We start from the raw sequence: 18,438 nt of genomic DNA, 5'->3' as shown, positions 1-18,438 counted from the left end.
CCTGGAAGTCACTTCACAGCACTAAACTTAAATTTCACCATATGTAAACTGAGGATAGTATCTACACTGTAAGTGCTGCTGTGAAACCCAAATAACACAAGGTATATAAAGCATTTACACACTGGCTACTATATAGCTAACTGCTATCATCTCAAATTTAAGGGGAAAAAGGATTAGCCAGACTCGATGACACCAATCAAGACTAAAACTTGAAGGGATTCTGGCAAAGCAGCCAGTGACAGTTTCCAGTTGCTTCAAGTTCTCAGGTCTGATTTAGCAAGTGCTGTTGTTGGTAAATTTCATTATTTTCAACAAAATTGAATTAAAATTGTACACAATGAGCAAACTGAGAAGACTTTGGTGTGTGCTTCTCAGATACTTTGAATGTTCTCCTAAATAACAATCTATGGATTTTTTTTTTTTTGCAACCACCAAGGGTTGCCATTTGTATGGATTTACTTTTTCCTCTTTACAAAGAAGATAACATCACACAAAATGTTCGATAAGCAAGTGGTGGACACCTATAAATGAAGGTGCCCACTACTTAAAAGTAGAGCTATTTAGGTAGGAAAGTGCCGAATGACCTCTAATAATCTTTTAGGTGCTTTCAATAAAGATGGCTTAGGTACTGCCCCTGCCCCTGCCATGGGAGACTGGAGATTAACTAGATAGAATAAAAAAAAAAAAAAAAAAAAAGATTAAGAATTATTTGAGAGAGACAGAGAGCACAGCAGGGGGAGCAGCAGAGGGACAGGGAGCAGCAGACTCCCCACCGAGCAGGAAGCCCAACTTGGGACTCAATCCCAGGACTCTGAGATCATGACTTGAGCTGAAAGCTGACACTTAACCAACTGAGCCACTCAGACGCCTCTAACTAGATAATCTTAAAGTCCTTCCAGACCCAGGACACAAGAAAGAGAACCAAAGAACAGTCACACGTCTTCCTTTGCTTTTTGTTCAAATATAGTCTATATCTGTATCCATACTTATACCTAAGTAGTAGTATTTTCCCAGATAAGAATGAAAGATAAAAGAACACTGAACTATTGTTCCCAGAATTTACTGTTGGATGGGGAGTGAAGAGGGTGGGTGCAGAAGAATTAGCAGGAACTTTCCCTCTTCTCACTTGGCAAAAATGCAACACAGACATTCTTTAGCATAAAAATTATAAAAGCCTGCTAGTTTATATTTTTCTCCTCTAATAAGAAAATATTATTGCCTTTCAGTAAGCTCTGAAACACTGAATAAGCAAATTGTGGGAATAACCAAATGGGAGAACTTTTAAATGGTACAACCAGAGGTACCCTTTGCTAGTACTAGTACACACATTTCATCATGCTTGTCATCACGGCCACCTGCTTCAGTCCATATTCCAACTCCTCTAAAACCCAGGTTTCCTACCCTAACTACCTTGCCACTGCCATTAATTCAAGAGGAAAGGATAAAGGGAGATGGGATGGCTTCAATTGCTTAGAGATTGTCACAGGAGAAAGGTGATTCCTTTCTCAGAGAATGAAACTCTAGTAGCAGATACATATTGGGGGTCTTCTTTAAATTCCTAAAGGGAAAGTTGATATTTTAAAGGACAAGAAAAGCTACTGAAATACAAAGATTAAAGTCATCTCTTCAGTTTTTCCTCCATCCTAAAGAGCGGACTTGGTGAAGAATTCCTTTTCACAGATAGATTATAGATATCAAGTGCAACAAACCTTCTAGTGTTGCAAAACTGGTTTTTCTAAAAAGCCATTCATTCATCTTGGCTAACAGGTATAGTCAAGTTAAGTCAAAGGCAAGGCTTTGAAACCCTAGAAACCATTTTAAAAGGTTATAGGCTTATGATTCCCAAACTGGAAAGTAAGGAATGCAATAAACACAAAATTCAGCAATAAAGTTTAGGAGTATTGGCCATAATGGATGAATACCATAAACTCATAATTTAGGAGTATCAACAAGAATGTAGGAAATATTAATTGCTCTGTCTCTTCCAAGTGCTTTAGTGACAATTCTGCTGGCTTTTTTTTTTTTTTTTTTAAAGACTGACACTGAATTGGTATACCCTGCAGGACATCATTTTTTTTTTTTACAGATTTATTTATTTATTTATGATAGACACACACACGGGGGGAGGGGGGCGGGGGGCAGAGACACAGGCAGAGGGAGAAGCAGGCTCCATGCTGGGAGCCTGATGCGGGACTCGATCCCGGGACTCCAGGATCACGCCCTGGGCCAAACACAGGCGCCAAACCGCTGAGCCACCCAGGGATCCCCCAGACATCATTTATATTGTTATTAAATACCAGTTTCATTCAGATTCACTCAACTACAAACATCTGAGATCCCTACAACAAAGGGCAAAGCAGCAGTCCTAACCTCATGGGTAATGGGAGTCTGCATATGCTCCTGAAATTTACAGATTATGAAGTTCCTTGAGAAGAAGTTACAACTGAGCAGTATCTTTTCCTCACCCTGAATGGACAATGCAAGAATCCTGACTAACCAAATAAAATGAACCAGGCTACAGGCCAATAGTTCCTAAATTAACTGAGTCACAAGGTAAGCTTCTTAAAATAATACATATTCCTGAGCCTCTTTCTAGCTGTACTAATTCCTCAACTCTGGAGACTTAGGAATCTGTATTTTTCACAAGCAGAATCTATGCCTCCCCCAAGAATTAAAGAAATTCTTATAATCACACGAGTTTGGGAAACAGAGACATAAGGGAATACATGAAGGAACCACTGGTGTCCTGTCATGTGCAATTGAGTTTCTTGTCAAAAGCACCTAATTACCACTGTTCTTGCTAATCTCATGGTGTTAGATGACACTGTGATACCAGAATTATGATTTTCCACACAGAGTATAAAAATCATGGTATTTGTTTACAGTAAGTCAGCTTTACAGCTACATACAGGTAAATAACTAACCAAAGATGCCATAAACCAGGTAAAGTGAAAATGCTAACATTAAGACATCCTAATGATTACAGCAAGCTCCTACTTAAATTTTTGGAATAAATGTATTTAAGCAATTATTAGTATTTTAGGGAAAACAGAAATATAGCATATTGGGACATGGCAGGGAGTAGCCTGACTTGGGGATCTGAAGGCCTGGATTTCAAACTATTCTTTTTTATAAAAATTTACTTTAGATTCGATTATTTTTTTTGTTTACAATTTCTCCTTCCCAGCTCTATCTAAGATTCTAACCTAAATTGCTGCCATCACCCAAATTCAATTATTGGATTTAGTACTGTCAAACTCATAAAAACCACCTATTTGAAAGGGATCATTTTTTTCAATCCTTAGAAGAGTCTTATGAGATAGGTATTTTATTATCCCCTCTTTCATAGATGAGAAAGTTCAAACAGGTTAAGTAACCTGCCCATGTTCACACAGCTTGCAAAGGAAAGAACTAACCGAGCATTCTTAACCAGTATGATAAACTAAAGGTTTCCTCCCAACCTCTGCTAATTCGGGATCCTGGGTGACAAAAACAGATCTCAGGCTTCCAACTAGGTTTAATACTCCTTCCCCAGCACATTAAATGAATTTGTCTCTTTAAACCATTTATCTACTCCATCTGGTTGGTCAAGGATATCCTGGTGTCTCTTGCCAATGTATTTTTTTTAATCCTCTGTAAGCCTAAATTTCAAGCTTAGAATGCTTTCTGCCTATATTACCCACCCTTTATTATTAATAATTACAATTTATATTTACAATAAACGCAATCACCATTTCAGCTGGACTTAGGACTCCACTAACTTTAACCAAAAAGAGCAGTGAAAGCCTAAAAGCAAGCACAATTATTCTGCCTACATTTGCATTTTTATGGTAGGTAGAAGCCAGCAATTCACAACAGGTGGTTTTCAGAAGTTTGATGCTATTGAATCAAATACTTGAATTTGGATGATGGCTTCATTTTAGGTTAGACTATTGAGAGAAGTTGAGTAGACCTGGAAAGGAGAAATTATAAACAACAGTAATAACAAAATGAACTTGGTAATACAAACTTCTGACTGCCTGAAAAATCTGAATCTTTATATTTTAAATAAGGATACTTTTTTCAAAGGTTTCAGAGCAAGGAAATTAAAAAGTGACCATTTTCAAAGTAATTAGTTAGCTTGCCTATACTTCATGTAATAACATACACAAGCGAAATATGTTTTTTTTTCAAGATCAAACCACCTTTACTTTTAAAAATGAGTTCACCTTGAAGTATAAGGATGCATTTACTTAAATGCAAAAATAGCATAGGTCTGCTGAGAGAGTACTGTTTTATTCCACAAAAAATAATCAAAAGACATACTTGAAAACTGTTATATCTTCTACAATATTACTCAAATTAATTCCAGGAGTTGGGGCACCCTCGGTGGCTCAGCGGTTTGGCACCGCCTTCAGACCAGGGCCTGATCCTGGAGACCCCGGATCGAGTCCCACATCGGGCTCCCTGCATGGAGCCTGCTTCTCCCTCTGCCTGTGTCTCTGTCTCTCTCTCTGTGTGTGTGTGTGTGTGTGTGTGTGTGTGTGTGTGTCTCATGAATAAATAAATAAAATCTTAAAAAAAAAAAAATTCCAGGAGTTTCTCCTGTTCTAAATCGAGTCAATTCAGGTAGGAACTATAACGTAATGCCCAGTATGGCCCTATTAGAGAAACAGATAATATCTCTTCTTGTTCCACTACCTGGAAACTCTTCCCACAAAGAAGCCCATTATCTCCTTTCTATTATATATGGTTCTTCTCAAGACAGAATTTTTTTTACCGAACATTCCCACCTTTGTTCAAAGCCAAAAGGAAGAAGAAATGCCTAAACATTCCACTTTCTAATCCTCTTAGATCACGTCAAAATGAGGAAGAGGAAATAAAAAGAAATGTGCAAAAGAGACTGTCAATCAAAACTGCTTAGCTGGAGTTTCATTCTGACATTAAGTGCTAAGTTTTTCAACTTTTTCCCACCTATCTACACTCCTGTAAAACTTATAATTCTCATCATCTTCCCCCTATAAAGGTTGTCTGTCCTCGATTTCCAATTTGAGAACCACCGTAGCCACAGCAGCTAAATGTTTCCCCATGTTAATTTTTGTGGCTTACGTTACAGAAGTTACAGAATTTTCTGTAAATATTTTTATTTGATTTGATTTTCAAATATCAAATATTTTTATAATAGAGTATTTCACCCCTGAAAATTATACTTTAAATAAATATGTAACCTACTAAAAAGTGGTATATACTGTATATTAAGAAATAGATTATACAAATGATTGTATAATAATCAAATAAAACTATACCGTGGCACATGGACTATGCTCATACCAATTATGATGAACAAAACACCTGTTTTACCCACTCACTCTAATGTAGAATCTTATGAGCAGTATAGTAACATGGAAAGAAATCTGACTGAGATCTGGAATCAAATCCTGAGATTCTTAAAAGAAGTCACTGATTTCCTCTGGGTCTTTGATCCCAAATGTGTATTCTAAAAATGGTTAAATCAAGGATCTCTGAGTTCTAAAATCTAGTCTAAAATCTAGTCAATCACTAAAACTCAGCCTCTCACCTATCTCCAAAAACAGTTTACTGTACAAATCTTCAAATACATTAACATAGTCAACATCAATCACTAATCATTTGTTCCTTTCTAAAAGCTAAAATCAGTCACTAGCTTCTGAGGCAATCTGAATTTAAAACAAAGAACAAGAAACAAAGGTAACGTGAGTGGAACAAGAGGTTACATAAGAATGTGATTGTAATCTGAGTTCAAAGATACTAGAAGTGTGCATTCTCTAAAGTACAAAGACAACTTTATGAGTGAAAGGATTTCAAAAGATGAAAACACACACACACACACACACACACAAGACCATAATGTTGAGGCAATAATATGTGCCTCCTTTACTTCTTAGGAGTACTCACCTGTGTGCTAGGAGAGAATTAACCTCTAGTATTTTCCTTTCCAAATCCTATCTACCTAGTAAGTTTTCTTGACATTTTACGGATATACTGAATCTCACTTGCTTCTCTAGTTCTAACACAAAGCATAGTTACATATTGATCAGTTGATGAAAAGGTTCTGACCAAAGGCTTTCAGGAACCTAATCTAGTACTCCCTCTAGTAGCAATAGCTCATTATTTGCTAATTCAGGGTTCTCAGCAACTTTATAGAATATAAATACCACAAATAATGAGATAAATCAATACTACTAATAACAGTAACAATACAACTAATAACAAGATAAATTAATACTACTTGATTAAAATTTTCCTAGGATTTGCAAATTCTAGGTCAAAAACCAAAATATTCAAGATTACAAAGGCAATTTTCTAGATCCAAATTCTATCTGCACTCAACTGTTTTTAGAATAAAATTATGTTCTCACACCTGTTTGTGATAACAATGTCTCCTATGAACCCTGATTATTATTGCTCCAAAACAAACAAGGGGAGGCCTACCCAATCCTAAACAATTCTATTTTTCAGAAAACTGGACAGTCTAAAGCTTAATACTCAAAGCAATTTTTGAACACTCATTACCAACGTACATAGAAATAATCTACTTAGGCAAATAAACACTCACAGTAATTTCTTAATTATTTTTCAGCATTTCCATAAGAATGTTCTCTTAAAAGAAAAAAAAAGGAAGAGATAGATGAATGGGGAAGAAGGAGGAAAAGAAAAACTAAAACTGAAACTACCTAAATTTGCTATCTTTTGAAGTGTCCATAATCTAGTTTTAAGAGCCAGCTTTCATATTCAATGAGTGAATATTTCCGTTTTTTTTCTTGCTTTCTATATTTTTATTTAAAACAGTAGTTCTCAGAGTGTCTTTCATGATGATTCTGCAAAAGCACTGCCTAGTCAAATAAATTTGGGAAATACATATTCTACTCTCTCCTGCCGTAGAAAGGCATGATGCAGATCTGAAACTTAAGGTCTCCAAAAATGCTAAATAAATTTGTTCAATCCAAGTTTAATTTGGAGCCAAAAAACAATTTGACCACAACACCCTCTTTTTAAGAAATATAGTAATAGGCATTTTGTAAAATGTCAACATTTGACAAAACAGATTATAGAGAGAAGAACTTGCATAAAATAAAATGAAGTGTTCATAAGAATTTGGTTTATTTTTGTTTCTTCTGGGCTTGTTCTTGACAGTCCCACCACAATGCAACCAATAAAAGAGAAAGATGTATCACTACTGATACAATGTAATATGAAATCCAGATTCACTCCTGTACCCAATGCCTAACTACAATCAAAGTTAAAAATGGTTTATGACAAGAAAATCATGAAAAACACAATGAAATTCCATTTCAAATGGAAAGAGTAGGCATTCAATAGGTAGTTATTAAACATGGATCACCACATATGTTACAGACGCTTCAAAGTAGATAGAAGCAAAATGGAAATAAAATCAGGAAAAATAATCAGAAACATTATACAGAACCTCCAAAATTAGTAAGTCATTTGACAGTTTGCCCCTTCTCACCATTAAGGGCCACAACACTTCCTCGTTCAAAATATATGAAATGACTTATATAGAGGAAAAACTTTCCTGAAAATAAAAGGAACTAGCATTTACAATTTTCAATATCTATTCTTTCTTTATTGAACCTCACCTAACCACCTACTTTAACAATAAAGAATAAGCCCTAGGATTCAATTAAATCTACTACTTTCATAAATACTACTAAATGTACATGCAGTTAAAGGGCTATTTTCAACATCAAGTGAGTGGGTCTCTAAATTTTCCAATTAATTTTTGTTTTTATATATATTTTTAAGATTGTATGTATTTATCTATGAGAGACACAGAAAGAGAGGCAGAGACATAGGCAGAGGGAGCGGCACCTGATGCAGACTCAATCCCAGGACCCTAGGATCTTGACCTGAGCCAAAGGCAGATGCTCTATCACTGAGCTACCCAGGTGCCCTAAATTTTCCAATTTTGTAAACAATATAACAATTTCTGGTATATGTCTCATCTAACATCTAATCTATCTTTTCTCTCTTTAAGCCAGAAGTAAATTAAGCATTTTCTTTTTTTTTTTTTTTTTTAAGATTTTATTTATTTATTCATAGAGAGGAGAGGGGCAGAGACATAGGCAGAGAGAGAAGCAGGCTCCCCTCAGGGAGCCCAGTGTGGGACTCCATCCCTGAACTCCAGGATCACACCCTGATAATGAAAGCAAGAGCTTAACCGCTGAGCCATCCAGGCATCCCAATTAAGCATTTTTCTAACCTTTTTTTTTTTTAACTCAAAAAACATAACTATTGTAGAGCAACTATAAATTAGAAAATAAGAAATTTTAAATTATCTGTAATCCCTTTACTCAGAAACAAGGTTTTTTCAAAGACTTGAAAACCATTTATTAAGCACATATGCCAGATATTGTGGAAAATTCTTTTTTCACTCATTTAATGTAATCCTTCAAACTACCTGTAAATTGGTAATAGAATTTCTGTGATGAAAATTAAAGCAATAAGAGGTTAAGTAGCTTGACTACAGTCACACACCTGGTAAGGAACAAAGCAAAAATTTGGACCTGCGTCTGTTGAGGTGATTTCAAATCACCTATATAAGCATATAGGTATATTATTAAAAATTCAATTACAGTATACATTCTGTTTTGCAATCAGCTTTCATCAGTGATATCTGTTATAATTATCCTCAGGAAGTAAAAGACTACAAGGTAGTCGCTTACTCTAAATTCTGCTCCATCAAGCCTTTCATTTTAGATATTTAAGTTCTTGCTATTTTTTTTTTGCTATTTTTTTTAAAGATTTTATTTATTTATTCATGAGAGACAGAGAGAGAGACAGAGACACAGGCAGAGGGAGAAGCAGGTTCCTCGCAGGGAGCCCAATGTGGGAGTCGATTTTAAGCAATGCTGTAATATACATCTCCCACTTGATAATGCGTGACCTTGGGCAGGTCGTCTAACCTTTTCAAGTCCCTTGGGGTGCCATGAAAATTATGTAATCTGGGACCCCTGGGTGGCTCAGGGCTCAGCGGCTGAGTGTCTGCCTTTGGCTCAGGGCATGATCCCGATTTCCCGGATCGAATCCCACATCAGGCTCCTTGCAGGGAGCCTGCTTCTCTTCCTTCTGCCTGTGTCTCTGCCTTTTTTTGTGTCTCTCATGAATAAATAAATAAAATCTTTAAAAAAAAAAAAAAGTAAATTACGTAATGTAGGAGATGTAAGAGTAGATGGCATATAAATTAAGCCCGAAATGGTAGTTTGTTTAAACATCTTTAATTCTAGAAGAAGAAAAAAACCGCTGAGTCAAAGGGCATGTACAGGCTTTTAGTGCCTGTTACCAAAAGACCTTCCAAAATGTTACAAAATTTATATGCTTACTACCCCTGTATGAGAGTACCTGTTTCTTAAACCCATAAGAAAACTGGGTATTATCTTTTATCTAACTTTTTTCTCAATTTCATGAGCAAAACCACGGTATTTCATGCAAAGTGCATCTTGCAATTTCTAATGAAAATCACTCTTTCATATATTTTAGGCCATTTGTATTTTTTCTTTTTGTATTTTCCTTTCTTGTTTTCTGTTCACTCTTTATGTTTGCCTTTCTTATTGAGTTCTTTTAAGAACAGTATCCTTTATGTTGGAAGTAATTTTCCCCAATGATGTTTAGTCATTAATGTTTAGTTTTAGATGAAAAGAAAAGGCTGGTTACTAGAACAGTAACATGGAAAATAAAAAATAATTCTGGATTAATGTTGTCTTTGTAAAAAAATTTTTGTTTTAAAATAGTTTTAGCAGGTTTTGGAAAAGCAGCTATAAGCATCTATGCTCAGGTTTTTGTGTAGACCTAAGTTTTCAATTCCTTTAAGTAAATACTACAGAGCATGATTACTTGATCATATGATAAGGGTATATATAGTCTGTAAGAAACTACCAAGTCATCTTCCAAAGTGGCTGTGCCATTTTGCATTCCCATCAGCAATGAATGAGAGTTCATACTGCTCCATATCCTTGCCCGCATTTAGTACTGTCAAAGATTTGGGCCATTCTAGCAGGTGTATTTTAATTTGCATTATTCTGATGATATTTGACGTGGAGCATATTTCCATATGCTTATTTGCCATTTGTATATCTTCTTTGGTAACTGATACTTCTGAGAATTGTGTTTTCTATACCTGCACTGTCCAATATGGTAGCCACTAGCCAAATGGCGCTTATGAAATGCTTGAAATTTTGCTGGTCCTAGTGAAGATACGTTGTCATAAGTGTAAAACACACACGATATTTTGAAGACCTACTATGAAAAGAAGTAAAATATCTCAATAGGTTTTACATAGCTTACATGTTGACATAACAATAGTTTTGAAAATACTGATCAAATAAAATTTATTGCAACTGTTTTGTTTTACATTTTCTGTTGCAGCTACTAGAATAGTTTATATGTGTGGCATGCATTATGTTTCTGTTGGGCAGCACTGATCTATATATAGTTCATATTTTGACAATTGTATCGGGCAAACACTGAGTCCTCAAGAAGTACTTTCTGAATGGTATTATGATAATAAGGAAAGTAAAAATGAGAAGTAAAAATAAGAAAGCAAGTTGTTTAACAAGCAAAAACCATCAGCAGACTTGATCAAAAGTGCTTTTGGCTTTGCTTTCTCTAGATACCCTGGACCCAATGAAACCCGTTACAAGTGGTTACTTACAATAGGAATCTGTTACTTATAATCTTCTGAAAAATGCATAACTTGAGGAATAATCAAGGACATCCCAGAACCTGGCCAAGCTACAAGTACCTGGGTAATAAGCATCACAGTGCAATTTTGCTAGGTTGAGTATGTGAAGAAAAAGAATGACTGGAGGATACTAAAACAATTTTTTTGAATAAAAAATGAACAGAGCCTCTTGGAAAAACAGATTAATGATAGCCTATGACCTAGCTTAGCCAAATTAAAATTAAATGAAGCAAGTATTTATTGAGTTTCTCTACTGAACAACATGGAAAGGATAGGGGAAAAATAGAACTGAGGAATTATAAAGAAATACAATGGGGGAATACTCTAAACATCCAAAACTAAGAGAGTAGATTAACTGCAATACAATAGAATACCATACACCAACTAAAATAAATGAACTAGACATAAATCAACATGAAGAGAACTCAAAAAATATGGCTGAGAAAAAAAGCAAGCTGCGGAATCACATATGAAGCATGGAAGTATTAAGAGAAACTTTAAAAATACAAAACTTGACATTTAATACATATGCAGTAAAAGAATAAAAACATCGCAAGGATACTCACTAAATTTTCAACAATGGTGGTCCTGAGAGGAAGGACTATGAAACTAGAGAAGGAAAAATGGATTTTCTCTATACTGTTCCATTATTTCTATGTCAGACACACACATATACATAAGAAAAAAGAACAAGAAAAGGGGAGATTACCAAAAGACCAATGGGCTTCTGGCTACTGTAAAATAACGTCTATGAACAAACTGACTATACATATCTGGATTGCGCTGTGCTCTCACAGCCCCTCACACTCAACCCAATGCCATATTCCTGTTATTAGAGGCTGCATTTATAGAATGTAAAGGTCTCCATGGCAATAACATGTTTTGTGAAAAAGAGAGGTATTTGTTCAAACACTGTTCCCCAAAAGCATCCTGCCCATCCAAAAAAAAAAAAAAAAAAATCCAAAAAAACAAAACAAAAAGTCAGCAACACTTAATCCATATAACTCTCTTCCCAGCAAATATCAACTTCAAAGCAACTGTAACATTTGATCAAGCTACCTAGAGTAATATATCCCTGAAGGTGTAAAAAATTTATAAAATTTGATCCAAGCCCTTATCAATATAAACTAATATAGCACATGACTTTTACAAATCCTCCTTCTATTATCACTAGTTAGGGGCCCAGGGGAATATTTTGTGTCAAACAATACATTCCCCATGCATATACCGTAAATTGGGGAAAAAATAAACATTTCAAATATATAATTTTTATGTGTCTCACTTTTATGGGTTTCCAGTTAGTGTAGGAGTTTTCACATAATCCCTGGGACTCAAACAATGGAGAATTAAGACCTGAATCAAGAGTAGCACAAACACCAACATTTTTCATCAACAAAACTAGAGGAACTAGGTATTTATTGTAGGAAAAAAATATTCTTAATCCTTAAAAAGTACTCAATGAAAAATTTTTAATGTTTTAAAATTAGCAGGTATTTATTTTAATACTATAAGCCTAACTCACAAATTACCTTTATTCTTCTTAATGACTTAAATCCAATCTAACACAATGTGTAAGAGCACACAGCGCCCCTGGATTCCAACAGCAGCTCTACTACCATCTACATCAGCCCTGATAAGGCACGTCTCTTCTGAAAAATGCACTATGCTCTTCACATAACATAGTAAAATATTTTATACAGAAGCTATTCAATAAATGTTTGCTATTAGTTACTACTATTTTTTAATTAACCATTGCTTTCTGTTATTTAAAACACTGAAAATCAAAAAGGGCCCTTTTTATTTTTTTTTTAAGATTTTATTTATTTATTCATGAGAGACACGGGGGGTGGGGGGTGGGCAGAGACACAGGCAGAGGGAGAAGCAGGCTCCATGCGGGGAGCCTGATGTGGGACTCGATCCCAGGACTCCAGGATCACGTCCTGGGCTGAAGGTGGCGCTAAACCACTGAGCCACTGGGGCTGTCCAAAAAGGGCCCTTTTTAGAACTGTATGTTTTAAGTGATCTTTTTTTATTAGCAATAACTTGCTCAGTTTACACTTGCATGTAAATATAAATACAAACTTGCATCTTGTATTATTTTTTTATCGATTTGGGTAGGTAGGAGTTTTTTGTTGTTGTGTTTTCATTGTTTGGGGGGGTGTTTTTTTTGTTTTTTTGTTTTTTGTTTTTTATTAAACCATGAAGTATTCTGGTAAATCAACCCTTCCTCCATAGCAGCTGTTGTGTGAAACTGACTCATGAAACGTAGATGTAGAAATGAAATATCTGATCATCTGGTCCCATCTACTTGCCAATGTACCAGGATTTTTCCATCCTATAATTTACTTTAAAATACTACAAATAAATTGTTTACTGGTTCTGTCAGAAATCAATCGGGATTCACTATATATTAGAAATAATGTTTCTCATCTTCCAAAACTATAAATCCATTAACTTTTAATTATAACAAAAAGGAAAAAACATAAAATTTTTATGTTCTGAGTGTCATTAAGTTATCTCTTTTTGCTTTCAAAATCAAAAAGGAAAAATAAATATCCAAACAAATTCTTATTTTTCCAATTGTTCTTTAGAATGTTCTTTGCTAAAAAGAATAAAACTGTTATACCTATAATCTTAGACGTACACAACATGGGAAAAATGTTTGGTCATACACACTAAGAAAGTACAGGCAATTCTTTATGTCTTCTGTTCTGCATACATGCCCCAAACACTGACACACTGAGATGAACACTTTCCCTATGTCATACAGGAGTTAGGTTTTCAGGATCCTATTGTTGGTTGAGCTAGTCTCCAATTAAAATAAAGCATTTCTCATTGACATATAGGTAAAACTGTCTAAGAATGCCTTCAACATTAGCCACTAAACATAAAAATGTTTAACCTCACTTAAAATTTAAAAAAATGTTATGAAAACTGTGATACAAGTTTTCACATCTCAGATTGGCAAAATTGGAAAAGTTTAATGAAAATCCATCATTGGCATAGGTTTTTATACACTGTTGGTGGGAATATAAATCAGTACAGTTTTTTTCAATGAGTCATTTGGAAATATGTATCAAAATGTTAATTCTAAAAAAAAAATAAAAAAAAATGTTAATTCTACGTATACTTAGATTTAGTAACTCCACTACCAAGAATCTTTTTAATCTGTTCCACAAACACACATACACACAAGTACAATGATATTCACCACAACACTATTTGTCAGGGGACATGGAATCTGGAAACACCCTAAATATTCACCCTTGGGGGACTGTGGAGATAAATCATGATGCATCCAGGGGAATGCTATACAATCTGTGAGCAGAACAAGGCTGATCTTGGGGCCATCTCACAAAAACCCTATGTAAAGGCAAAGGTAAGAACTGTATGTAGAGTGATTCCATTTGCATATATTGTTTACATATGTTGTAAGAGCAAAAAACTTTTTTCCCAAGTATATTATATAAAAACTTATTAGAGATTTTGGGATGGTGATACACAAGAGACCTACCTTTACTTATATTGTTTTAGATAAATCTTTATAGTGTTTGCAGTTTTATAATTAAAAAGGCTATTTCTAGAAAGAAATTTGAGGCACAAAACATATTCAACATCACTGCATGTAAGATCTTCCATTACACATAAAATTGGCATTATCAATGTGAAATTCTCTCATCTCAGCCCCCATCCACTTAAATGACATTAATTTTGTTTTCTACTTTGTCTACTAGAGAATTATCAGTGAGATCCTTCTTTCATTTGATCTCCACCCTCATAAGTAGAAGAGCCTTCCACAACACTATGTTGATTATCCAGTTCTCCATTTCCTCAGCTCACAGTAAATTCTGAATTCTCTGATATTTTTTAACACTTAAAGCTGTCACCTTACAATCTAATATTTGGCAAATACAAAAGAAACATCCCAAAAGCATTTTAAGAAATTGTTAACACCACTGGAATTAATATATACCTTCCCCAAAAACTGTCTTTTTTTTTTTTTTTTTTAAAGATTGATTGATTTGAGAGAAAGAGATGGAGAGAAGGGCAGAGAGGAAGAGAGAGAGAGTCGTAAGCAGACCCCCTACTGAGCACAGAGCCCAACACAGGGCTCAATGTCAGGACCTTGAGATCATGACCTGAGCCAAAACCAAATCAGATGCTTAACTGACTGAGCCACTCAGGCGCCCCCAAAAACAACTGCTTTGAAAGAGAAAAGTTCAGGTTTGTCTGCTGTTTACCTGCTGGAGTTCCAGGAGGGAAAACTGCTTTTTAAATATTACAGTTGACATTTTCCCAACTTTCTTGAATATATATGTATAAATATAAAAATATATGTGGCTATACTTAGCAATACAAAACTCAACTAACCATTCTAAAGTATACCAAAAATTATCTCTACCTAAGTGAAAAAATATCTCCTTATAATATATAAAGTACTAAAAAAAATGAGACTAAACACAATGCATTAGCCTGTGAAAACAGAAATGAATTAAATTTCAGATTAAATTAAATTTAACCTGCAACTTGCAATCCTAGTAGAGATCATTTGTCATCCATAGTACTATAATGATGAGAAAAAAGATCACCTGGCACTCCATAACACTGAACATTCTTAAAAAGGTACTTCATAATGGTGAAATATTCCACTGAAATTCTCAGGGCATGGGCCTCCAAAATCTGTCTCTCAGCACGCATTTCCTGTTTATTGGATTTCAGTCTTCCCATTTAGTGACCCCACCCCTGGTGTGACAAAACTAAAAATCTGAGGGATCCATTTTTAGCATATCTACTTAGGTATTTTCTATGTAATCAACAGGATATCACATTGTTTATGCCTGGCAAATATCTGTCTGCTTTGTTCACTGTCCACTTGTTAATACTGAACAAACGGAAATCTTTTTAATAAATCTTACTGGACAAAAGATAACTTTACAAAAAATAAGATAACTTTAGAATAATTTAGAGCTTAATATCCTTCTAATCTTTATATTATGGAATTTAAGATTACCAAAATAGCTTTTAAAGAAAAATTAAGGGATGCCTAGGTGGTTCAGTCAGTTAAGCCTCCAACTCTGGATTTCGGCTCAGGTCATGGTCTCAGGGTCCTGAGATTGAGTCCTGCATCAGGCTCCGTGCTCAGTGAGGAGTCTACGTAAGATGCTCTCTGTCCCTATCCCCCTTCACCTCCTCTACTCATGAGCATACATGCGCTCTCTGTCAAATAAATATATAAATCTTTAACAAAAGAAAAAATTAAAAGTGCTCTGTATATTGTGGGTATCAATGACAGTACAGGAAATGTAACTCAAAAAATCTATTATTCAAAAAAAAAAAATCTATTATTCTACGCTCAAAATGTGTGCTTTACACCGTGTAAGATACTCTTCTCAAAGCCCTAAGTATTGCAGAATTATAATCTCAAACACTGAAGAACGTATATAAAAGAGGCTGCTGAGGAACCAACAATTCTTCCAACAGAAACAGGGCGTTTGGGTAGCCCAGGTGGTGCAGCAGTTCAGCACCGCCTTCAGCCCAGGGCGTGATCCTGGGGACCCGGGATCGAGTTCCACGTCGGGCTCCCTGCATGGAGCCTGCTTCTCCCTCTGCCTGTGTCTCTGCCTTTCTCTGTCTCTGTATCTCTCATGAACAAATAAATAAAATCTTTAAAAAAAAAATAAAAAAGAAACAGGGAGTCTGTCGTTTCACACCTGTACATTAAAGTTCCTTTTACTCTCTTTCATACCACCTCATCACTTCCACAAGTGTATGAATACTTCTCTGCCAAGTACTGGCTCCCTGAACTGTAAGTTCCCTTCACTGTCCTACTCATCTGAGTATCCTAATGCACCTAGTAGCACAGTGCCACGTGTACCATAAATGTGTTAAAAAATATTTGGCAAGTGACAATGTGCCTCAAATGTCTAAGTATGCACCTCCTAGAATTTCACGCTGTTATAACATAAGTTACCTTCATCCATTCATTGAAAATGCTACCTAGCCAGATGTATCAAATTGATAGAGGCTCTATTTCACGGAAATTTTAAATATGCTTCTGTCCTAACAATATCAATTCATTATGGTCTGGAAATTTCCTTCAGGTGGTAGTTATGTTGGGTATCCATTCAATGTGTATGGACTAACTCTAAACTAGAACTACATGACTGGTATCCTGGTCCTGTTCCTTTTGGTTCAAGCGGTCTCAGAATTTATTTTATGCTCCAAACAGTGAAGTAGCAAATAGATAAAGATATGGTGTAAGATTATTACAATGCATTTCCTAATCCTTTCAATTGACCAAATTCAAAACAAAATATTAAGTCAAAATCCCCTTGTCTTCATCACTAAAAAAAAAAAAAAAAAAAAAAAAAAAACAATAAATATGGGGGGGGGGTATTTTCCCCCAACACGTATATTTTATTCCTTCATATGAATCTTTCTACCTCGCAAATATGAAGTTAACTCACCAAAAAGGCAATAAGTCACCTTATTCTTATTGGTATATTAGAGTCTGTTCACTCAACGAGATTTTAAGACAGTAGAATTTTGACAAGGTTTGGCCTGCATCCTAAGGTATGAACGTAACTCTTAATTCCTCCCCATACCTGCCAAAATTTCAAAAGCTGAAAGATACAAAATTGTATTCAACATGGCAGTGAAAACTATAATCAAACTAATTGTATCACATACAGGCTTTGTAACTTTAGCTGGATTTATGGACATCTATACTTTCATACTCTTTATCAAAAAGAACAGAATACTCCATAGCAGTGCTTTTAGGTATTTTGTGTATATAGGCCCATTTGTATATATGTAAATGTGTATATATCTCCATCTATCCCAGATTGCTGGTCCTTTCAGCAGTGTCAGGATAGGATGAAACAGATACCAATGTTAAATGTCCATGGGGACACCTCTACTCCAATACCTCCTTAGAGAAAGCTTGTGGTTGATGTATCAGACCATATTATGTGGTAAAATTAAGCCATATTCATTAAGGTTCCACTAATTAGCAATTCAATCTGTGCAAAAGTCAATTACACCACGAAAATGCTAAGCAAATTAATAATGCAATTAAATCTGTATGTGAGCACATTTTCCCTACTTAAGAAAAGAATTTAAGAACCCTAGCACATTAGTTGAATGTTAATTACAAGTGAATAATTTCTCAATTCACTAAAATCAATTCCATCAGGATAAAAAAAAACATTCTTAAAGTATCACTATTCTTCTTTGTGCTTATAGATAATGAGCCACATGTATTTAAATATTCTACAATGTAAGCATTTCAGAAATTTAAACTACTTTTCCCAGTAAACTTAATCTGTGCATTATTTCTGCATTTATTTTTCATAAAGTCACTCTCATTTTCTAGAATGATGCCTCAAGTATAAACACCTAAAAAGATGAGTTCTTTGGTTTTTTTCAAACACAAGGGAAATTGTAAAATAACCTAGGTATTTAAAGATGCTATACCAAGATACCTGTGTCCCCCATCCTCACCCCACCCCACCAAATTCATATGGTGAAGTCCTAACCACCACTGTGATATCTGAAGATGGGACCCTTAGGAGGTAATTACAGTTAGATGAGGTCATTAGAGGCCTTACTCCAAAGGGATTGGCGTCCTTACAAATGAGGGAGAGACACGACAGCCCTCTTTCTCTGCACAAAGGTAAAGTCCATGTGAGAACACAGCAAGAAGCCAACTATCTCCAGAA

General features: G+C 35.1%; 1 protein-coding gene and 1 long non-coding RNA gene across 10 annotated transcripts in view; one reads left to right on the top strand and one right to left on the bottom strand.

Annotated features, from left to right (window-relative positions):
* Nucleotides 1–18,438, bottom strand: part of RAPGEF2 (Rap guanine nucleotide exchange factor 2) — a 242,043-nt gene that overhangs the window by 193,059 nt on the left and 30,546 nt on the right. Inside the window, exon 1 of one of the 8 annotated variants that reach the window (XM_072773793.1) lies at nucleotides 15,238–15,256. The exons of the other annotated variants lie outside the window; for them this stretch is intronic. The gene's annotated coding sequence lies outside the window, so the exon portion shown is untranslated. Of the gene's footprint in view, nucleotides 1–15,237; nucleotides 15,257–18,438 lie in introns of those variants that run through there. 8 annotated transcript variants of the gene reach the window in all.
* The window catches only part of LOC140603162 (uncharacterized), a 61,977-nt gene that overhangs the window by 31,785 nt on the left and 11,754 nt on the right, over nucleotides 1–18,438 (top strand). Inside the window, exon 3 of one of the 2 annotated variants that reach the window (XR_012006218.1) lies at nucleotides 10,646–11,670. The exons of the other annotated variant lie outside the window; for it this stretch is intronic. This is a non-coding gene — a long non-coding RNA (uncharacterized lncRNA). Of the gene's footprint in view, nucleotides 1–10,645; nucleotides 11,671–18,438 lie in introns of those variants that run through there. 2 annotated transcript variants of the gene reach the window in all.

The sequence above is a fragment of the Canis lupus genome, chromosome 13, assembly GCF_048164855.1.
Source record: "Canis lupus baileyi chromosome 13, mCanLup2.hap1, whole genome shotgun sequence".
NCBI classification, from domain to species: Eukaryota; Metazoa; Chordata; class Mammalia; order Carnivora; family Canidae; genus Canis; species Canis lupus.
Note: the sequence above shows the minus strand (reverse complement) of the source record. Positions and strands in the feature narration are given on the sequence as shown.